The 15,325-nt window shown below is 39.9% G+C and overlaps 1 long non-coding RNA gene and 1 pseudogene across 1 annotated transcript; both read right to left on the bottom strand.

Moving 5' to 3' along the window:
* Positions 1-4,919: 4,919 nt before the first annotated feature.
* Positions 4,920-15,114, bottom strand: LOC128740098 (protein yellow-like; annotated as a pseudogene).
* Positions 14,100-14,469, bottom strand: LOC128741761 (uncharacterized). Its single transcript, XR_008412230.1, has 3 exons — positions 14,388-14,469; positions 14,260-14,323; positions 14,100-14,197 (listed from the first exon to the last, which is right to left on the bottom strand). It is a non-coding gene; the product is annotated as an uncharacterized LOC128741761 (long non-coding RNA).
* Positions 15,115-15,325: the final 211 nt, after the last annotated feature.

Raw genomic sequence — 15,325 nt, 5'->3', positions numbered from 1 at the left:
CTGAATAAGCGAATTTGCTGAAGTGCGTGTTGTCTAAACGTTATATCCCACATTTTTCCTAGCTTTTAATCAACATCTACATGTTGTTATTTAAGTGTGGAACGAGAGTCGAATAGGCATTGTGCAAACGTATCAGCAGCACAGCTAAGAGCAGGTGTGGAATACCGGTCGCTTAAAAGCTACCGTATCAGCTAAGAGCAATTGTGGAGAAAAAGTGGAATTAGAGTGGAATAAGCATTGTGCAAACGTTTCAGCAGTATTACAGAAAGCACATGTGGAATAGTAGTGGAATAAGGATGGAATAAACGTGGCGCAAACGTATCAGCAGCATTGCTGATAGCACGTGCAGAATAAAAGTGGAATAAATGTTACGCAAACGAATCAGCAGCATTGCTGAGAGCAACTGTGGAATAGTGATGGAATAAGGGTCGAATGATAGTTGCGCAAACGTATCTGCTGCATTGTTGAGAGCAAGTGTGAAATATGTGTTGATTAATCGTCGTACAAACGTATCAGTAGCACCACCAAGAGCAGGTGTGGAATAAATAGTGCTTGATGGCAGCCAATAACACCAATAACTTGAATGACACTTTATACTTTACACTTTATAATTTATATAAATAAATTTATATTAGGTACACTTTATTTCTTTTTTTTACAGATTAAGAATAGAAAAAATTTTCATCACCACTTTTAGCAGACAAGTCTTTGCTGGTCGTGGCAATCCTTTTATTTGTTGTTGTCTGGACGGTATGTATCTTCTCCCTCGGCGTGTCGTTATCCCTCGTCCAAGGCAACCAGCTCTGCTTGACGCTTTGCGAGTTACTCACAATAGATTTGCTCAGCGAGATGAATTGCGTCGGGCTAAAGCCACCAGAATTGTTATGGTCGGGTGGCATAGTGGCGATACCACCACTGCTGGTAGCGCCGTACCGTAATCGCGTGATCAGCTCCCGCTGCCGGTGCGCAAAAAAACCACTTCTGCTCTTGCCATCAACTGCTGCTTTTTGTTTCTTAGATGAAAAAAACTAAATCCGATCCGATGACAAATATACGTAGCGTTTAGCTCAGGAAGCAGTACTATCTGCGTAAACTAATGACGGGGTGACAAAAGTACTATTCCTCTGCGGTACTGGCACGAACCACTTCTGCTGTTAACTAATCACTACTGCTGCTAACTAATAACATCACTGCTAACTAACTGAACAATCGCACACAATGTTCGCAGCTAGCCGAAAGTTCTGGATTTCCAGTTTCCAGTGAATTTCACTCAGTAGTACCGCTCACCGTCGTCAATATTCAAGAGAAAAAAAACTTTGCGTTGTGAGTGTGTTATGTTGCTGGTATTGCTGGTGGTACAAGCGAAATACTTTAGCACACATAGTTTATTAAATGTTTAACATGTGCAGAATAAATACTTCTAAAGCAATCTTGTACAGCAGATGCCAAACATGATTTAAGAAACTACTTTTCAGCACTTAAATGTATTTTAGCCCATTTTTGTTCCATGCTTGACAAACTTAAACTGGTAAATACACATCGGCTAAAAACTCGGCGCCTGTCATCTGTCAGATTATCTCAGATGTGTTCGTCGATGGCTTCCGATCGTCAGGATGTAAGTTCGAGTCCGGATGAATGAAAAAAGTAAATGGCAGGCTTGATAAATTTTGAGTCAACCAACGATTTCCTACTAAGTCTCTCATTAAATTATAAAAATACGAATACAAAAGTGAACATGAAAATAACGAAACCCACAAAATAAAATAACAGTAGCTACTTCCTGCATATTTTATTCTTTTTGCTTGTCTAAATATTGAACTGCTGTGGAATAAACGTAGCTTCAGTGTCATTAGCAGCAGTTTAATAAACATCTCTATGCGTACTGAATAAACGTTTTACTATACGTTGATTAACAGTCATACAAACGCATCTTCCACGTCCATATTCAGCACTGTGCTGTTTAAATTCTCCAAAACCAACTGTATAAGCATTGAACAGAGGTGTTTAGATATACTTTAAAAGCAGCTATACAGCATGTGCTGAATAAAAGCTGTCGGTGAAACGTTTAATAAGCAAAAATTGTTCCTTGGGATATCTCAAAGAAATGTCCTTATATCGCTTTCCTACAAGTAGTAAAACAAAAAAGAAATTCTTTAAAATGCTCGGACATGATTGTTCAATAAGCAGCATGAGCAACATTGTAATCCGCCCGCGATATTTTTCGTCTGATTTCTGGTAAGCTTTTAAAGTGTTAATTATCATCTAAGACTGTTTTGTAGCAATCTAAGATTACTTTTTATGGTTTTCTACGTAGTGTTGAGACAAGAGCATATATATCAAACAACGTGAGCGGGCAAATTTATGATAAAAAGGTATCATCTTGGAATAGTGACTTCAACTTAAGGATTTTCAAGCAGTAGCACAAGCATCTATTCGAATAAAACTATTTTTTAAAAGAAGACATCAGAGGCAGATATTCAAGAACATCATGCAAGCAAAATGTTGGACGGAACGCGTTTTAATTTAAGCAACCGTATACCGTATTGATCGTGAAGTATTAGAAACATTAATTCATTTTTCAATTGTACATCGAAATAGTTAGTCACCCATGTTCTCAAATTTTTTACGCATAATTAAAGAAGGCTACAAGTGCAAATGACTTAAAAATATATTCCTTACATTTCATTGTAAATGTTCAAATATTTCTCTGGAATAATATAGCTGCATTCATTAATTACAATTAATTTAGTTTTAATTTTCATGCAAGTTCCACCATATTTCAGAACTATTTCTTCTTCTTTCTACACACACTAATGCAACCCTCGATGGTCACATACCTGGTATATATCAATTTACTTTGGTTCTGCACGTCGCAAGTTGTGTGCTATATCACTGTGCGATTACAGCTCACCGCTTTCGACTTAATTGCGACACACAGAACAAGAATAAAATCGATTATCGCAGGTCGATTACTACGGTGTTCAACTGCATCAGCAATATCTTATAACTGTATTTTCGGAATACGAAACAATTTCATGAAAATAAAAAGTTATAAATTATCACTAGTTTTAAATTTATGTCAGCTCACTGCCCAAGTAACCAAGAGTTCGAATAATGGTGTCTAACAAGGGTTAAACAGCTTTATGTATATCAATCTATAACTTGCTAAGCAGCGTCACTTTTAAGTAATTAACCGAACTTTCAAGCTGTCTTGGGTTCACTGCATAGAACGCTAAGCAGCTTCGAAATAAACTGTCAAAAACTAAGAAAAAACAAATTTAGCTGCACTTCTATGTTCTATTTTTATACTTCTACCTAACTTCTATATTCGTTGCATTTGCCTGCTGTTGGGTTTGAACCCGGGTGCTCCGCGTTGTAAACCTATACCGATCCACTGCGTCACCTTTGTCGTATACAAGCGATGTGAATTTTGCCAATGAGTTGTTAAGTAAAAGTTCGATTTAGAACTTGCAGCAGCTTTATGCAGCGCGAGTTAATTATAGAACATAAAGTTTGGAACCAGGCAATTAACTGTAGTAGTGAGATACCGACAGCATATGCTACACAACACAATAATGAAGAGCATTACATTCTAATTTATATTTGTAATTAGAAATGTGCGAGGATTAAATTTATTCAAGTGAAATAAAAATTAATCTCCAATAGTTTCAGGTTCTGCTGGTTTGATCACCAGAAATATAAACAAAAAAGCAACACGCAGAACTTGTTAGCAATTAAAGTTACTTCAGAACTTCATGTAGCATCCTAATAGCTTTGAAGTATCTATGAAGTACTCGCAGCACTTCTTAAAGCATTTAGTTCCACATATACTTGATATACACTACTAATCAGCGTGAAAGCCAGCCACGGAACTGAATCTGAACTAATTATGAACTTTCGAGTTCGCGTGTCAAGTAATATTCGAACTTTTGGTTGCTTGGGTGATCGCTGATGACCCAAATCGACTGCTTCGGCTTTCGGTCCACCCAAAGTAAATTGATATATACCAGGTATGTGACCATCGAGGGTTGCATTAGTGTGTTTAGAAATAAGAAGAAATAGTTCTGAAATATGGTGGAACTTGCATGAAAATTAAAACTAAATTAATTGTAATTAATGAATGCAGCTATATTATTCCAGAGAAATATTTGAACATTTACAATGAAATGTAAGGAATATATTTTAAAGTCATTTGCACTTGTAGCCTTCTTTATTATGCGTAAAAAATTTGAGAACATGGGTGACTAACTATTTCGATGTGTAATTGAAAAATGAATTAATGTTTCTAATACTTCACGATCAATACGGTATACGGTTGCTTAAATTAAAACACGTTCCATCCAACATTTTGCTTGCATGATGCTCTTGAATATCTGCCTTTGATGTCTTCTTTTAAAAAATAGTTTTATTTGAATAGATGCTTGTGCTACTGCTTGAAAATCCTTAAGTTGAAGTCACTGTTCCAAGATGATAGCTTTTTATCATAAATTTACCCGTCTCAACACTACGTAGAAAACCATAAAAAGTAATCTTAGATTGCTACAAAACGGTCTTAGAAGATAATTAACACTTTCACCCTTATTCTGCGAGTCACGTGACTCAATACGACAATTGTCACTCGCCGTGACTCGCCACGGTGAGTCGAATTGAGTGCTGTCAACTAGGTGACATCCGTGCCACCTAAATGACAAACCGTGTCACCTAGGTGACAAAGCGAGTCTCCAAATTAGTTACGTCACTCGCCTCGCAGAATAAGGGTGTTTAAAAGCTTACGAGAAATCAGACAAAAAATATCGCGGGCGGATAAAGTATAATCAATATATATAGAATGCCAGTGTCGCTGCAGTGCGCGTGGTAAACATCACACATGTTCAGATAATGTATTTACATTATATATGCAAAGGTGTGTGTGCCTGAGATTCATCAAAAGGGGAATCTCATTGTCAAACTTTGACAACCAGTTTAAAATTTCAAATATGGCTGCCAAGTAATGTGATTAAAAACTTCGCTGTCTTCAAATTTCTGAAAAAAATCGGTGCGAAAGGACGCAGTTGTGAGATTCAATTCATCCAGATGAAAAGAAAAAGAGCGTTTAAAAACATTTCACTGGCATGAAAACACAGGGATGAGCGCACTGATGACAGCACCAACCAGCGCACAGATAAAGAACAGATAAATAACAATGAGCAACTTTGACAATGAAGTTCCCGATTCACAGACTTGATACAGATTGTTAGCATCATGTTTACCACAATGAGTCCTATAGAAAAACAGCGAGACTGGCATTCTATATATATTGATTCTACTGCGGATAACAATGTTGCTCATGCTGCTTATTGAACAATCATGTTCGAGCATTTCAAAAAAAAAATCTTTTTTGTTTTACTACTTGTAGGAAAGCGATATAACGACATTTCTTTGAGACATCTTGATACCGTTTTGACGAAAAAATTTCCGCTTGCAATTTGGAATGTTGCACTTCATTGTATTCATGAAAATACATACTAGAAACACTGACGAACTGACATGACACATAGAAGAAAATCCTTTAAAAACCATCGTCCTGCACATTTTGCTTGCACACTAGCACCCTCTGTTATGCATGTTGCGGAGTAGCTGTATTTGCAGGGTTTTATGCTGTAGGGTTTTGTACATTAGAATGGTTTTATACTGAAAACTCAAAGCAACACTCGCGCGCCGCGGTGTGGCCTTGTTGCGAAACATGCTTTTTTGAAAAAATGAGTGGTTTTTGATTGGACGATGGAATTATCGCGAGTGTCTTGTCTGTTTGTCTGTGCTAGAAATAATGTTCTAAGCATAAACATAAAAACTGTGAGAAAAAAAATTGACAAATCTTGCGTATTCAACGATTTTTTTAAAAAATTAACTAATTTTCCATACAAAATGCTCGAAATCTCAGAACTAGTATAGATGTGTTAGTGAAAAGTGTATATGACAGCTCGCATTGTCATATACCTGGTATATACCAATTTACTTTGCGGTCCACCTTGAAATCATTCGGGTACGCCAGCTTGTACGAGTTCTTCTCACCAGCCAGATTGTAACGATTTCGTCAGATCACATCAATTAACGCCGCTCTGCTGGACCAAAGAGATAAACTGAAACTGAATTGTTGTTTTTGCCACCTCGAAAGTAGACGAATGACCACCCTTGTCTCGGCTTCCGATCAGTTTAAATGTTTTACCAGGCCAAAATCTCGCTAGATTCTTTTTCTAGTACCGGCACTGGGACTTCGAACGCCGTAAAACTAGACATTGGATGATAAAAAAAAACATACGATAACCATCAGGATGAACTGGCGAAAGGGAAATCCGAAATATTCCATCCGAACAATAGAAGTTCAAGTCCAAATAGTTCAATTGCTGACGAAAGGATTTTGAATTTGTATGAATAGTTGCTAATATTCTGGCTTTTGAACTCACACAAACTAAAAACGATGATGCAGAAACGCGACACGTCGGCCACGTAGGCAAAAGCATCGTTACACTGACCATCCTGGATGTCCACCACCAGATTCATATCCAACGAGTCCTGCCTGACTTGATCCGGTAGCAGAACGTACCTCAACAGCGCCTTGTCGGTGTGGAGGTCGAAGGCCAAGCACTTTGAGAGTACAAATTTGATGCTGTTGATTCTATCAACGAAGGGAAACGAGAGAATTTCCTTAATTTTGATCCCAATTTATTATTGAAGCACTATTCCACAAGTGCACGATAAAATTAACCTAGAAATTATAAATGTTGGTTGCATATAACCTAAGATGACAATTTTAACGAATTATCTTACGTTTAGTATCTCTCGTAGCTTGTTACTTTGTTTTTTAACTGCTCTACGCACAATCTTTTAGTAACTATAAATATATTTTATATCAATTAACAATACGAAATAATCAAGGTTTTCGATTCTCACCACAGCGTAAATGTATGCTTTTTCGCTACCTTTGTATATAGAATCCGTACCAAATGGGAATAACTCACTGCTAAATATTTCTAAATATAATTTTATAAGCTTATTATAATTTTAAGAAATCAATTAATCACCTTAATCTGTTAAACAATCTTCTGCCACGAAATAAATAACCGTTCGGATATTATCAATAGAGGTTTTCCGTCAGATCATACCCCTCCTTTTCTTATTTTTTCTCAAAAGTACTCCCAATACGAGTGACAATGGTGCAAAAATATATTTTTTTCGTTGACTCTAGAATTTACTACGATTTTTTAAACAATGCAAATTGCAAGAATGTTGAGTTTCTTTTCACCAAATCACGAATGTTGAGTTTTAAAAAATTCGTTTCGGCTGCACTGTTTATCAAAATTTTCAGATTTTCTGGCAGCATTGCATAATAGTTTTTGACATATGTGTATCAGCGGTAGAGTGAAAAGGATAAAACGAATGAAAAGCTAATGATTACCTTCTTTTTCATTTCGTTTGTTGCTTGCCACAAGAGTAAAGAGTGGCACAAATGGTTTCGAAGTGGTGAAAATAGAGGACACTGGTACAAAAAGGCATGTAAGACATCCGAGAAGTGACCGGTTGAAATATACGTATTTTAGTTTTTCATTTTTACAGTAGTTACACAGAGAACAGATTAACAGGCTCGAAGGAAGTAATTGATTTTTTGTGTGTAAAATTTGTCGGTAGCGCCCTCCAGAAATAGTTTGCCAAACGTATCAAAAAATATCCATGTACCTTTATCAATATTTCTTTGTGCTGGAGTTACATAGCAGCGATGGCAGCGACATCAAGATTTAGTTTTCCACTTAGTACTCGAGGGGTGCTCTATTGAAGGATTACTCGTAGATTACATAAAAACCTTTTACACACTTTTTGTCAATTACCTGGTAGTCTGTTCTCTGTGGTAGTTAGATGCTTTAATAAAGAAAGTTTTATATGGGTATCATTTCTAAGAGTCAAAACCGAACATTTAGTGAAAAAAAAATTTTTGACGGAAAACCTCTATTGCTAACGGAAATAGCTTATTATAATTTTAAGAAATCAACCTTTTTATCTGCTTAAGTTTATCTGACATTCAGTCATCCCGACCAGGGTCCTGACTTAAAGGCCTATTGCTTGACGTGGCGCAAATGACACTCCCCCCCATAGTACGGGGAGGTCTCTCCTGATCCGAACTACTTTCTACGCCTATGTCTAGCACAGCCAGTTTTACGGCAGGACGTTCGTAAATGCCCGAGCTAGTTTGTACCGTTGCCCTCCGCACTTGTCCATCCTTGGATTTGTTAACCGCAATAATTCTTCCCTTGGGCCAACAATTACGCGGGAAACCGGGGTCTACGATGATGACAATATCGCCAACTGCCAGCGGTTTGACTATTTTAAACCACTTAGTCCTTCGGGTAATGACGGGAAGATAGTGATTTAACCAACGCCGCCAGAAGACGTTCGCGAGTAACTGTGACAACTGCCAGTTTCTTTTAACCGCAATGGCACTGTCGTTGAATTCTGCTAATGGTTTCAGCCCATCCGATGACCCCAACAAAAAATGATTTGGTGTCAATACTTTAGCTGTATCATCGTCCAACGGGATGTGGGTCAACGGCCTGGAGTTTACTGTATGCTCAATTTCCACTAACGCATTTCTAAGGACTTCATCGGATGGTAACTTCGGTTCCATTCGTACAAGTTTTTCTTGATAGATTGGATTAATCTCTCCCACGCACCCCCCATGTGCGGGGAAGCAGGTGGTATGAATTTCCAGGCTGTATGCGGAGAAGTTATCGCAGTGATTAACTTATTTTTATCCAAACTTTTAAGCGCGGTTTCTAACTCCTTTGATGCACCTTGGAAATTAGTACCGTTATCGCTTATTATTTCAATCGGTGCTCCTCTTCTGGCCATGAAGCATCGCAATGCCATGATGCAAGAATCTGCACTTAAAGAGTGCGCAAGCTCGATGTGAACGGCACGCGTGGTCAAACACGTGATTAAAACACCCCATCTTTTTTCCGTTCGACGACCTACAGACACAAACAAAGGACCAAAATAGTCGATCCCCACATACGAAAAGGGAAGACTGAATGCAGCGAGCCTAGCTGCCGGTAGGTCACCCATCATCGGAGGATTTGGTTTTGCGGATTCAAGTTTGCATCTTTGGCAATTGCCGCGCAATTTGCGATACAACTGCCTTAAGCGTGGTATACGATAACGTAGATTAAGCCTATTAATGGCTGTTTCGTGATTTCTATGAAAAAGATTGCAGTGATAATGTTGCACAATAAGATGTGTAATTGGGTGCGCCGACGGAAGAATTACTGGTCTTTTCGACTGCGGGTCAGCGTAGGAGCATTCACCGATGCGGCTACTTGCTCTCATTACTCCATGCTCATCCAAATAAGGAGATAAACTGTACAATGAACTGTGTTTGTATATCTGTATTGGTTGACCTCGCTGTGAAGCATCCAAAAGAAATGAGTACTCATCAGGGTATGCCTCTAGCTGCGCCTGTTTATATAACCAGTATTGAGCGCAACTCAATTCGCATTGTTGCAACACGTGTACATCTCGACTTTGTCTTAATTTATGCTGCTTACGGTTTACTCGCCAATGCTTTATATTTATTAATCTGTCTGCGGCGCGCAGAACGGTAGCTGTTACTCTATATAGACGGGTCCAACTAGAAAATTTCTCGAATTGTATAATGCGTTTCGGAATTCGAAGATGAAGCAATAGACGAGGACGAAGTTCTTTGTCTGTTGTCCCAATAGGATTCGGTAATGATGGCCACTCATCCGCTGCACGGTGAAGAAACTGTGGCCCTTTAAACCATCTACTATTCGATGAAAGATCTGGCTTGCCGTGCCACTTCGTTCCGTCATCTGCGACATTATGTTTTGTGGGCACCCAACGCCATTCCGATATTTCTGTCGAATCCAGGATTTCTCCGACTCGGCTTCCCACATATTGCGTATGACGTTTATGGTCAGACTGCAACCAGCACAGAAGATCACGGGAGTCCGTCCAGTAGAACCGTTTCGCGATTTTGATCGTTAGGGATTCAATAATGTTGGCAGCCAACCTGACTCCGATGACACCTGCTTGCAACTCAGCTCGCGGTATTGATAAGTATGTCAGGGGTGCGACGCGAGTTTTGGATCCAACTAGAGTACATTCAATAACATCTGCCTGTTCAAACCGCAGATAAACTGCTGCTGCAAAGCCGTATTCGCTCGCATCAACAAATGTGTGTAGCTGCACATTATTTGCATCATCTTTCGACGTTTTTACTCTGAAGCATCGAGGAATCTCAACCTTTTCAACCAGCGGCAGGATACTAAGCCAAATCAACCACTTTTGTAGCATTTTTCCATCAATTAGATCGTCCCAATCAATGCCGGCTCTCCAAATGTCTTGGAGCAGCACTTTTAAATACATTAGCACATGAGCTATAAGCCCAAGCGGATCATAAATCATCATTAAAGTCCTCAATACTTCTCTCTTTGAGGGCGATCGGGCTCCAGAAAGCAATTCTGGATCGTGTCGCGGGGAAAGTTTAAAGGTGAATGTATCAGATGATGTTCGCCAATACATTCCGAGAATTTTCTCGGTAGCCATGGGTAATCCGAAATCCAAGTTTTTCTCTTCAACATTATCCTCACACATAGCACGTTGCACCTTGCTCGAATTAGAGATCCAATTTCTTAAATCGAATCCTCCGCTTGCGTGTATCAACTTGACCTCCCTGGCTAGCTGAATCGCCTCCTGATCTGTTTCAACGCTCGTAAGCATATCATCAACGTAATGCTTTCGTATGATGACATCCACCGCTGCTGGATATTGTTTCTCAAACCGCATGGCATTTAAATTTTTAATATATTGCGCACTGCTCGGCGAGCAACATGCCCCAGACGTCATTACACGCATTGCATATACACTAGGCTCATTTTCCGACCGATCTGCTCTCCACAGGAATCTTTGGCTATGTTGATCCTCCTCTCTTATGAGTACTTGGTGAAACATTTCACGAATATCGGCGCTGATGCCTACTTTATACTCTCGGAATTTATGCAAAACCGCCGGGAGCGAAGTTAATTGATCCGGGCCTTTTAGTAAAACGGAGTTAAGAGAGATACCATGTGATTTCGCTGCAGCATCCCACACGATCCTAATTTTGGCAGGTTTATTAGGATTTACAACGGGAAATATTGGTAAATACCATTCTCGCGGGTGATTTGTGGTAAGCTCTTCTGGTTTCAGCTTCCGGATGTATTTTTTATCCACATACTGCTCAATTTTCTCCTGCATAATTTTAGCCAAATTGGGATCTTTCGCTAGCCTCTGTTCCAAGCAGTTCCATCTCTTGAGCGCCATCGTCTTGCTCTCTGGAAGCCTCACTCGCTCATATTTCCACAGCAATCCGGTCTCGTATTGATTTACCAACGGTCTTGTCAGCTGCACGAGTAAGTCCTGAGCTCGTTGGTCTGCTAGCGACAGAGTTGGCATAGGTTGGTTCATTATACCTAAACTATCCAGTGCAAAATAAGTTTTCATTTCACGGTGAAGGACATTATCGATCTCGCAGTTGCACTGGCAGACTTGCACAGAGTGATGGTTCATATAGTGAGGTACGGTTTCTTTCCTGCAGCTGCTGCCATAAACTGTCCATCCGAGACGGGTCTTTACCGCTATCGGATCACTCCGAGCACCTTCGCGACATTTCAACGTATTACCGAGAATTGTATGATCTAATCCGAGGAGCACGCGAGGTACTGCATTTCTATATGACTCTATAGGGATGCCTCTTAAATGGGGGTACTTTTGCCTTAGTTCATCGATCAGAAGCGTCTGTGTTGGCAGTTTCAATTCAGGTACGGTATGAATTCCTTTCAAAGGATGCACAGCTGTCCCGGGGCCTGAAATGCCTACATCTACCTTTCGTGATGATTTTTCGTAACGTTGAATATCTCCTGTCCACTTAAGGCACAGCGGTTTTTGCGGTCCTTCGAGGTTTAGCTCGTTTGCTATAGAATCTTCAATCAGCGATAATTCAGAACCATCGTCAATAAACGCGAAAGTATGGATCTCAGTGTTCTTGCCATATAGGGTAACAGGAACAATTCTAAAGAGAACCTCATTCGTTTCCGTTTGGTGTATGTTGCAATTTCTTACTAACTGCGAAGCGGGAGGTTTACTTCCTGACGGTACACCGTGATTGGAACGATCAGATGGGGAATGCCATATTCGAACTTGTGGGTTGTGCAAAAGCGGATGATGCTTATAGGTACACCCATCCCTACCGCACTCATTTTGTTGTCTACAGACACCCTTGTGCCGACGCAGGCATTTTTTACAATAATGACCTTCCTTTATCGCTGCCCATCTCGAATCGTAGCGCAGTTCACAGAATCGCTTGCATTTCGCTAATGAGGGGCATTGACCTTTACACACAACGCATTCTTTCCGATAGCTGGCTTCTACACCTTTTGTGCTACCGATCCTCTCCGGATGAACTGGCGCGTCTGCATGAACGTTGATGTAACTCGCGCGTGACTTTCCTTGTGTGGGTGCGGACAATAGTACCACACTGGCATCTTCCGCCATCGAATATAGCCACGTACTAAAATCGGAGAGTTTTGGAACTCGGATATTTCTCGCAAACTTCGCCCATTCCATTTTCAGAGTCGATGGCAACTTTTCGATAAGCTCATATCGCAGTGAGGCATTATACATAAACTCCTCTACTTCGCAGGCGTCTATAGTAGCGCACAAATTCTCAACGGACAGTGCAAAATTCACGAGCGTTTCTAGTTTGTTCATATCGGGTGAGGGCAGTGATCTGATTTTTGCAGTGACAGCGTGGATTATGGTTTCTGGTTTTCCGTAAAGCATTTTTAGTGTGGATAGTACACCAGATACGTTAGACGCATGTAGTAAGCGACATCGCACTGCTTCTAATGCACGACCAGATAAACATTTTCTTAAACGCAGCATATTTTCTTCATTTGAGAAACCGCACATCTCTGTTGAAGAGTTAAATGTGGAAAGGAACAGTGGCCAGTCTTCGGGGTTACCATTGAATTCAGGTAGGTCCCTCGGGACAGCCTGGCGGGCTGCCAACTGACTTTTGTTTAATATTAAAGTGTCTCCAACGTCTACACCGGAATTTCGATTATGGGTATCACTTGCCCTGCCTGTTCTATTCGGAGTAGAGCCTTGCCTGGGTTCGAATGTTACCGTACCCGTGTGAGGGACCGACATCAATTGCTGCTCGTCATCCTCGTCATATGGAACTTCGCCTCTTTCTTTTAATATTTTAGATTGCTTCTCGAAACATTTACGTTTATCTGCAGGAACTTCGATGGAAGATACCCATTTATCAGTCCGGGAATGATTACTTTCTACTTCGATTTCGTCACATTCTTCCTCATCTGCCGCCTGTAATAGCTTGTCGTATTTACTATTTAACCGCTTTTTCGCCAGTGTTTCCTCGATTTGCAACCTCCGCAAGGCAAACTGTTCCTCCAATTTATGCTCTTCTTCTAACTTTTGCTGTTCCAACTGCATTCGTAGCTTATAGCTTCTCTGGGACGACGTTGACATTGCAATATTATGCTGCGTCTCTTTATTTCTAGCGTGTACCTGTCTGGAATTTAAGCCTGCTGTATCGTTTGCTTTCTCGCAATTATCACAAATCCAGTCCATTTCAGCTATACCTTCGGTTACATCTACGCATAAAAAATGAAACCAAGTATCGCATTGGTCGCATTGAACCATGGCGTCATTGTCCGGTTTACCGCAATCATGTCCACAACTTTTAGTACCTTGGACATTCGATTTAACGATATTCTGATTACCTGTTGCAGCTGCAGTTGCAGTGGGCCGCTCAGAAGATGTTTCACGCCTTTTACTCCCGTTAGCAGTCGCTTTAGAGTTGGCAGATTTTGGAATCGTGCCGGTATTTTTCCGTTTGTCTGACGATTTAGCACCCTTCACAGAAGCCGGAGGATCAATAATGGGTATCTCTTTAGACAGCAGCACTGGAGCATCAGTCTCACTTAAAGCTTTCTTTGATTTCACCCTTGGCATCTTTCGAAACGTTTTAGTAAACGTTAATTTTATGATGTTGATTCTATCAACGAAGGGAAACGAGAGAATTTCCTTAATTTTGATCCCAATTTATTATTGAAGCACTATTCCACAAGTGCACGATAAAATTAACCTAGAAATTATAAATGTTGGTTGCATATAACCTAAGATGACAATTTTAACGAATTATCTTACGTTTAGTATCTCTCGTAGCTTGTTACTTTGTTTTTTAACTGCTCTACGCACAATCTTTTAGTAACTATAAATATATTTTATATCAATTAACAATACGAAATAATATTATCAAGGTTTTCGATTCTCACCACAGCGTAAATGTATGCTTTTTCGCTACCTTTGTATATAGAATCCGTACCAAATGGGAATAACTCACTGCTAAATATTTCTAAATATAATTTTATAAGCTTATTATAATTTTAAGAAATCAATTAATCACCTTAATCTGTTAAACAATCTTCTGCCACGAAATAAATAACCGTTCGGACATTATCAATTGCTAACGGAAATAGCTTATTATAATTTTAAGAAATCAACCTTTTTATCTGCTTAAGTTTATCTGACATTCAGTCATCCCGACCAGGGTCCTGACTTAAAGGCCTATTGCTTGACGTGGCGCAAATGACAGATGCAGAATTGTTAGTGGGTCGATAACTCCGGCGTCCAGAATCCACAGTGGATCGCATTTATCGTCGTCAATTCGGTACAATGAAACCAACTTGCTACAGTCCGGATTCCCAGAATCCGATTGTGGGGTGGTGTAGAAGCTCCAGTCCGGATGCGGACTACAAGGAGTGCTGGGGTTTTTTTTATCGGTGACGGCATATAGGATATAGTCGCAGGAACACCAGGATTCCAGCGGGGAGTAGTGATGAAGACGTGATTGATATATCGTTCCATGACGGAAAATACATCCATCTGCATGACACCGAAAAGTCCTATGGCAAATCATGTAAGAAAACGTGAGAAAATGGAATGAATAATCTTTAATGAATGTTACTTATTTCGGAACCTACCTCCACAGAGAACAGACATCCAAGTGAAAGGTCCCCACTTGGATAAAACTTATGTCAAATTAGTTAAGAAACTATAGTGATGATGTCGCTAAAGACGCATAAAATTCCACACTAAACTCACAACAGCTAGCTTCTGGCGCTAGCATAACGGTTACAGTCCATATATACTAGCGCCAGAGGATCCAAAGGTTGTCAGTGTGCAAATCAAAAGAATCATTTAGTTGGGAAAC

The sequence above is a fragment of the Sabethes cyaneus genome, chromosome 3 (assembly GCF_943734655.1).
Source record: "Sabethes cyaneus chromosome 3, idSabCyanKW18_F2, whole genome shotgun sequence".
In the NCBI taxonomy this organism is placed as follows: Eukaryota; Metazoa; Arthropoda; class Insecta; order Diptera; family Culicidae; genus Sabethes; species Sabethes cyaneus.
This window is presented reverse-complemented; position numbering and strand designations above follow the sequence as displayed.